This window comes from Sinocyclocheilus anshuiensis, unplaced genomic scaffold (assembly GCF_001515605.1).
Source record: "Sinocyclocheilus anshuiensis isolate Anshui unplaced genomic scaffold, SAMN03320099.WGS_v1.1 scaffold967, whole genome shotgun sequence".
NCBI lineage: Eukaryota > Metazoa > Chordata > Actinopteri > Cypriniformes > Cyprinidae > Sinocyclocheilus > Sinocyclocheilus anshuiensis.
The window spans coordinates 721,049-727,163 of NW_015542427.1; the positions used below are offsets into that span (position 1 = coordinate 721,049).

At 39.7% G+C, this 6,115-nt stretch overlaps 1 protein-coding gene across 2 annotated transcripts in view; it reads right to left on the bottom strand.

The window, feature by feature from the left end:
• Positions 1-6,115, bottom strand: part of sulf2b (sulfatase 2b) — a 151,120-nt gene that overhangs the window by 91,368 nt on the left and 53,637 nt on the right. For both annotated transcript variants that reach the window (XM_016492988.1, XM_016492987.1), the window contains one exon: positions 1,194-1,253. The gene's annotated coding sequence lies outside the window, so the exon portion shown is untranslated. The remainder of the gene's footprint in view (positions 1-1,193; positions 1,254-6,115) is intronic.

A 6,115-nucleotide genomic window follows, 5' to 3' on the forward strand; every position in this document is an offset into this window, starting at 1 on the left:
CCGCACACACACTCTGCTCCGGTCCAGAGACACGATAGCACGGAGCGGATCACATGCGCGAGTCGGCGCAGACCACAAAATGTATCGGAGCTATTTGAATTCTACACAGTATGCTATATTTTATAGCAATATGGATGAGATTGTGGCTGGCATACCCTGTCAAATGCGGCTTTACGGAGCTCAACGGCTCTAGCCCAAGCTGTGATATAAACGAACGCTATTGGCTATTTTAAAAAGGGGCTGCTTGATATGTCCCGCCCTGTCTTCCTGTTTCAGTTAAAATGACGTCAACACATAGAGTAACACTGCGTGTTTCTAAGCATTTCAGGGGACCTTTAACAAGGAAAGCACCATCACACTACACAATAAATAAGTAGCTGGAGCATTTGATTGCATTTAATTTGTAAATCTACCGACTCGATTAACTTATAGTCTAATGTACAGTACGGTGCTGTTAATCCACCCCCCACCATTGTTTGGCAGAGAGCATTAAGTGGGTTGGTGCACCATATGGAGGGGAGGTATGTACAGTATGGAGTACCGCTCTGAATTATGTACCTACATACAGAGGAACAACCTCTTAAAACTGCAGTAAATGCGCAATAGAGGAGTGGAGTACTTCAGTACATACTAAATACACCTAGTCCTTTTCAACCAATACAACCACTCCTGTTCAAAGCCACGGTTATCGTGGTCTGGATTCTGCTATAGACTCAGATTTAAAGCCTTCTTGTGCCTAGTTCAGTCACTTAGAAGTAAAGGAAGGTTTTGTGGGGAGGAGACGTTTTTCATGATTATGAGAAAGTTGTTTACACTTGTCAGATTGGGCCCTGGAGGCTTTGAAGCTTGTCTCCTGATAGCCATTAGCACTGGCCATTTCATTTCCCTGTCGGTCACCTCTATGGCCCCAGTATCCAGGCAACAGCGTGAAGACACAACAAGGGTCATCGATGAGCAAGAAAAGCAGACCTCAGATGCCCCACAGCTGCCTTACAAGCCATTAGAGACCGTCCTAGACAGGAGAGTATCTGTGTGGTTAGCAATACTCTAAGTGTGTGAGTGTCTGTCTGATGGTTCCTGTTTGTAAACATTTCAGGAGTTTGACGGACAGTGTTTAGGAGGAAAGAGTTACACTCTACTGCACAGAGATGGAGAGACCACAACTCACTTGAGGAGAGCGTTTGCTCGCTTACCTGACAAAGAGGAGATGATTGCTTGTCCAGACAACCAGTGGAGATGACAAACCACATTCACTGAGGAGAAACAAAAACAAAAAAATCAGTCAGTATCTGCATATGCAACCAGAATTACTATGATTGGCTACTGACCATGATTTAAAATATTTACTATTTAAAAAATGTCATGTTTAATTCAATGTGTTTGCTGCTTCTTTGAAATGAATTGTGAACTTATGAGCAATTTCTGAGTGAAATCTATTTCTACATCAAATTTCTTTTCATCAGAAGGATATGAGGGATCCAGCTGTCAACCTTTGGTTAATATTTCTAGAGCACAATGTGAGGTAGGACCACCATTATTGACGCTTACTAATTCTTGGCAAGTTAGAGGAGGTCTTCAGACTAATTACCACTTTCTATATCCAGCCTAAATTTCTATACTCAGGAGTCTGGAATCAGACGCAACTCATTTCATCTCGTCATATGAAGTTTAACAAGGCTGTGGATATAAAAACTCATTCCACTGATGCATAAAGGATGTAACATACATTAGTAAATGAGTTTCAACAACAGCAAAGTACACATGCCTGGCCCTGAACAGTGTGTGTGTGTGTGTGTGTGTGTGTGTGTGTGTGTGTGTGCAATCCCCCCATGCCCCATTTTTCACAACAGCAAAGTACACATGCCTGGCCCTGAACAGTGTGTGTGTGTGTGTGTGTGTGTGTGTGTGTGTGTGTGCAATCCCCCCATGTCCCATTTTTCACTCTCTTTTACTCAAGTATTGAGAGCAATGGTGCAATTTCTCTTATTTTTCAACCAAATAGATGAGAAGGGAGTCATCAAAGCCCCTCCACCGAGGATAAATCAAACAGGACACACGGAGGAAAGGCAAGGACACGTACACGCTCAGATAGAGGCAGGCAAAGTCACACAAAGACAAGTGTATTTACGCAAACTAGGAAGTGATGTCGCAGTGGCTAGTGAATCCACACACCCAAAGGAAGGTGTGAAGCCACACGTACACATCATCACCTCTCCAGTCCTTCAGTAGGATGGAGTTTTAATGATGACAGAACAGGGAGAGAGGAAATATCTTTATGAGAAGATGCAGAAGTGGGTCTTCGTGAACTCTGCATATGATGAGGTGACAGGCTTTATTTTATTCTGTTGCTTCCACTCTCTTCCTACTCTCACCTTTTATTTTTTCTCTCCACTCTCCCACAGAAAACTGAATATATAGTATACCTATAATACTATGTCACCATAAATAATGTATAGCAGGCAAAGTAACATTTTCTTTTCAGTTTGCCTAACATGAAAATTCAGTCTCCATATACACTATGCCGCCCACCCACAGATCATGTCACAAAGACATCACTTGACTTTAAGGATACACAACATATCAGTAATATATCAGTTATTGTCAGATATTACTGTTATTTATGTAGGGACTTAACTGTAATTTAAGTCGTTAATTCTATAAGGGAATTAATCATTAATTTTATTTCTAGCTCAGGTTTTGAAAGGACTCGGATCTGAAAATTCGAGGTCCACCTGATTAAAACTGAATTCAAATCTAATAGTTTACACTTTAAATCAACGGTCGTCCAGCGAGCCGGTGATCTCTGTATATTTTAACAACTTGAATTCTCTGTTTGCAAGACTTTAAGTTCTTTGAAGATTGCGAAGTTTGAACTGAAGTGTTTGAGTTTTATATGACCGGTCGCTTTGATGGTAAGCGTGTGAGCATAAGGTGGAGTGCTCTTAACACGGCGAAAAGCGAAGAGCAAGCAAGCCCTGGAGTCTGTCTTGGGTTTTTGATCCGCGGCGTCAGTCCGTCCCACGGCGTTATCTTCCAATCGACGTCTTTGCAAGGCGGAGCGTGCATACATTAACAAAGGGGCTTCAATTCATCACATGAGAAAAATCTTTGCGAAGACTTGGTGGATACTTTTATAAAGTTTCCTAATGCGAGTCTTGTACCCACTATTAAAGTTTACTTCATTTCAACATTCTGCATTTGTCGTGCCCATTCATTCAAGATTAAACCACATATTACACACATTTTAATAACCTTATTTCCTAAAAAGGGTAATAAACACTGATTAAAGTTGCACCGATTACATGAATCTTTATAGTGCTGACCAATCTCAACTCGTTCCGAGTGAGGTGAATTAATCTACAGATTCACTGCAATTAATACAATAACTGTCAATGATATCAGCACATATTTATACAGACAAAAACACGTGTGGATTTAACCACGATCACTTGATCAAGATTTCACAATTCTCCCAAAAGTAATAATAGCGATCGGACACTCTCTCTGAGTACCGCGTTTCAAGTTCACTAGTTTTTAGTGAATTAAACGGCAAGAGCATTAACTAGCTAGGTTAATGGTCTGAAGCCGGGAGATTTATTTATCATAGACTAATTTGGAAGTGGAAAACGCACCAACAAATCTAACTATTAAGGCCTTTCAGAGGAAAACAAGGAACACGCTTGCTTCTCTGTTCATGCGCTTTAGAGCGGCTTAGCTTTGTTTCTATAGACAAAATTAAATGTTTTACTGCAGTTCAATTTTAAACAACAAACTCGAGTTTCACTTCATTCAACACGCTCTGCCGTGCTATAATAACATATCCAGTAGCACAACAAACTCAGTTTTTCTGTCTTTTAATCTATTTTTCCGGATGAAAATAGACAACATTCATAATATTCTCTTGGTGTCAATAATTTTCAGTCAAATCTTTGACAGCTTTCTTTCTCCACCATATAATGTAGGGACTTAACTGTAATTTAAGTCGTTAATTCTGTAAGGGAATTAATCATTAATTTTATTTCTAGCTCAGGTTTTGAAAGGACTCGGATCTGAAAATTCGAGGTCCACCTGATTAAAACTGAATTCAAATCTAATAGTTTACACTTTAAATCAACGGTCGTCCAGCGAGCCGTTGATCTCTGTATATTTTAACAACTTGAGTCTTTGTATTTCCCTGGCCACGGGTAATACGTTCTCTGATAAGTAAGCTACGAGCTAGGTAACGTAATCTTGGCAATGTTTTTTGGTCTCTTGATGACGGAAGAAGCTTGAGCAGTTCTGCTGAAAGTCTCTGTTTGCAAGACTTTAAGTTCTTTGAAGATTGCGAAGTTTCAACTGAAGTGTTTGAGTTTGATATGACCGGTCGCTTTGATGGTAAGCGTGTGAGCATGAGTTGGAGTGCTCTTAACACGGCGAAAAGCGAAGAGCATGCAAGCCCTGGAGTCTGTCTTGGGTTTTTGATCCGCGGCGTCAGTCCGTCCCACAGTGTTATCTTCCAATCGACGTCTTGCAAGGCGGAGCGTGCATACATTAACAAAGGGGCTTCAATTCATCACATGAGAAAAATCTTAGTGAAGACTTGGTGGATACTTTTATAAAGTTTCCTAATGCGAGTCTTGTACCCACTATTAAAGTTTACTTAATTTCAACATTCGGCATTTGTCGTGCCCATCCGTTCAAGATTAAACTTCACATATTACCACATTTAAAACACTATTAAAATTTGCCCCGTTAAAATAACACATCAAAAATATATATATAAGACATACAACATATTATTTGTGAATATATTGTCCCGATACTTTTCAATGATTTCCAATGATTGTCTTATGAATTGTCTATGTACGTTTTGTTTCTTTGTCTGTGACAAAAGGAGTTTGTAAGGCTTTCCGTCAGGGCAGAAAGCAGATGTTCAGTGGGTCATGTGGTAGTCATGCATGATCCTGTGTTGCAGGCCTGAGGACGTGATTAAATTACTGTCCTTTTCCTGTTTGGATATAATAGTTGCACTCATTGGTGGTCACAAGACATCGTGGTTTCTATATGTTGTGAACGAACCTTCCAGTCCTGATACAAAGAAAGCTTTGTTGTCTCCTGATTGGATTAGTCTTTAATCACTCCTCTGAGTAGATGACGACAAGACTGGCAGGAAGTCATGTGCTGGTGGTGATTGGTATAGATACCTCATGATGGCTGATAGGGGGGGAGATCTTTAGATCCTTCTGTAATATTTCTGTTTCATAATTCACGTGGAGAATCCACAGCTTATGGGGGCCTGTTTCACAAGACAGAGACCTTACATTTACATCTATCAGTATTGTATCAGTATTGGTCAATATTGGATATTTTTTCACCTTTGCAATCATCTAACATTCATGTAGTCAAAGTGAATCTTTAAAAAAAATAATAAAACAATAACAATGTATTTATTGTAGAATTATTAATTTCATTTATTATGATTTATTTTTGCATATAAGTTAATTAAATCCTGCATTTCAACATTTTCCCTGTTTAAGTTCAGTATTTAGTTTTAATATATATATATATTGTCACACCCCTGTGGACTGCTGATTGTGGTTTCTCCCTCTGTGTCCTTATTTGGTTGTTCCTGTTCTCGTTATTAGTTAATCACCTCATTGTGCTCACCTGTCTGCCCCTCGTTATCTGCCCTATATCTGTTCCTGTCTCTTGTATTTGAGTTCAGTGTTGCCAATTTAGCTACTTTGTAGCTAGATTTACTGACTTCCCTGCCCCTTTTGAGACTTTTTTCAAAAGTTTAGGGACAAATATAGCAACTTCTTGGACAAGACTTATCTAAGTTCTCATCTTGCCCACTGATCTACATTCATCTTTATATAGATCAGTGAATTTGCCATTGTGATGTCATCTAGTGAAATTTGGTTACCAGTTTTAGCTACTTTCAATTGAAAGCAGTTGGCACATTGTGCTCACCTGTCTGCCCCTCGTTATCTGCCCTATATCAGTTCCTGTCTCTTGTATTCGAGTTGGTCAGTTATTGTGAATGTTACCCCGAGTGTGTGTGTGTGTGTCTCTCCTTCCTGAATCTGCCTTGTTGTGTCTACATTAAAAGTCATTATTGGAATCCTTGTCGTCC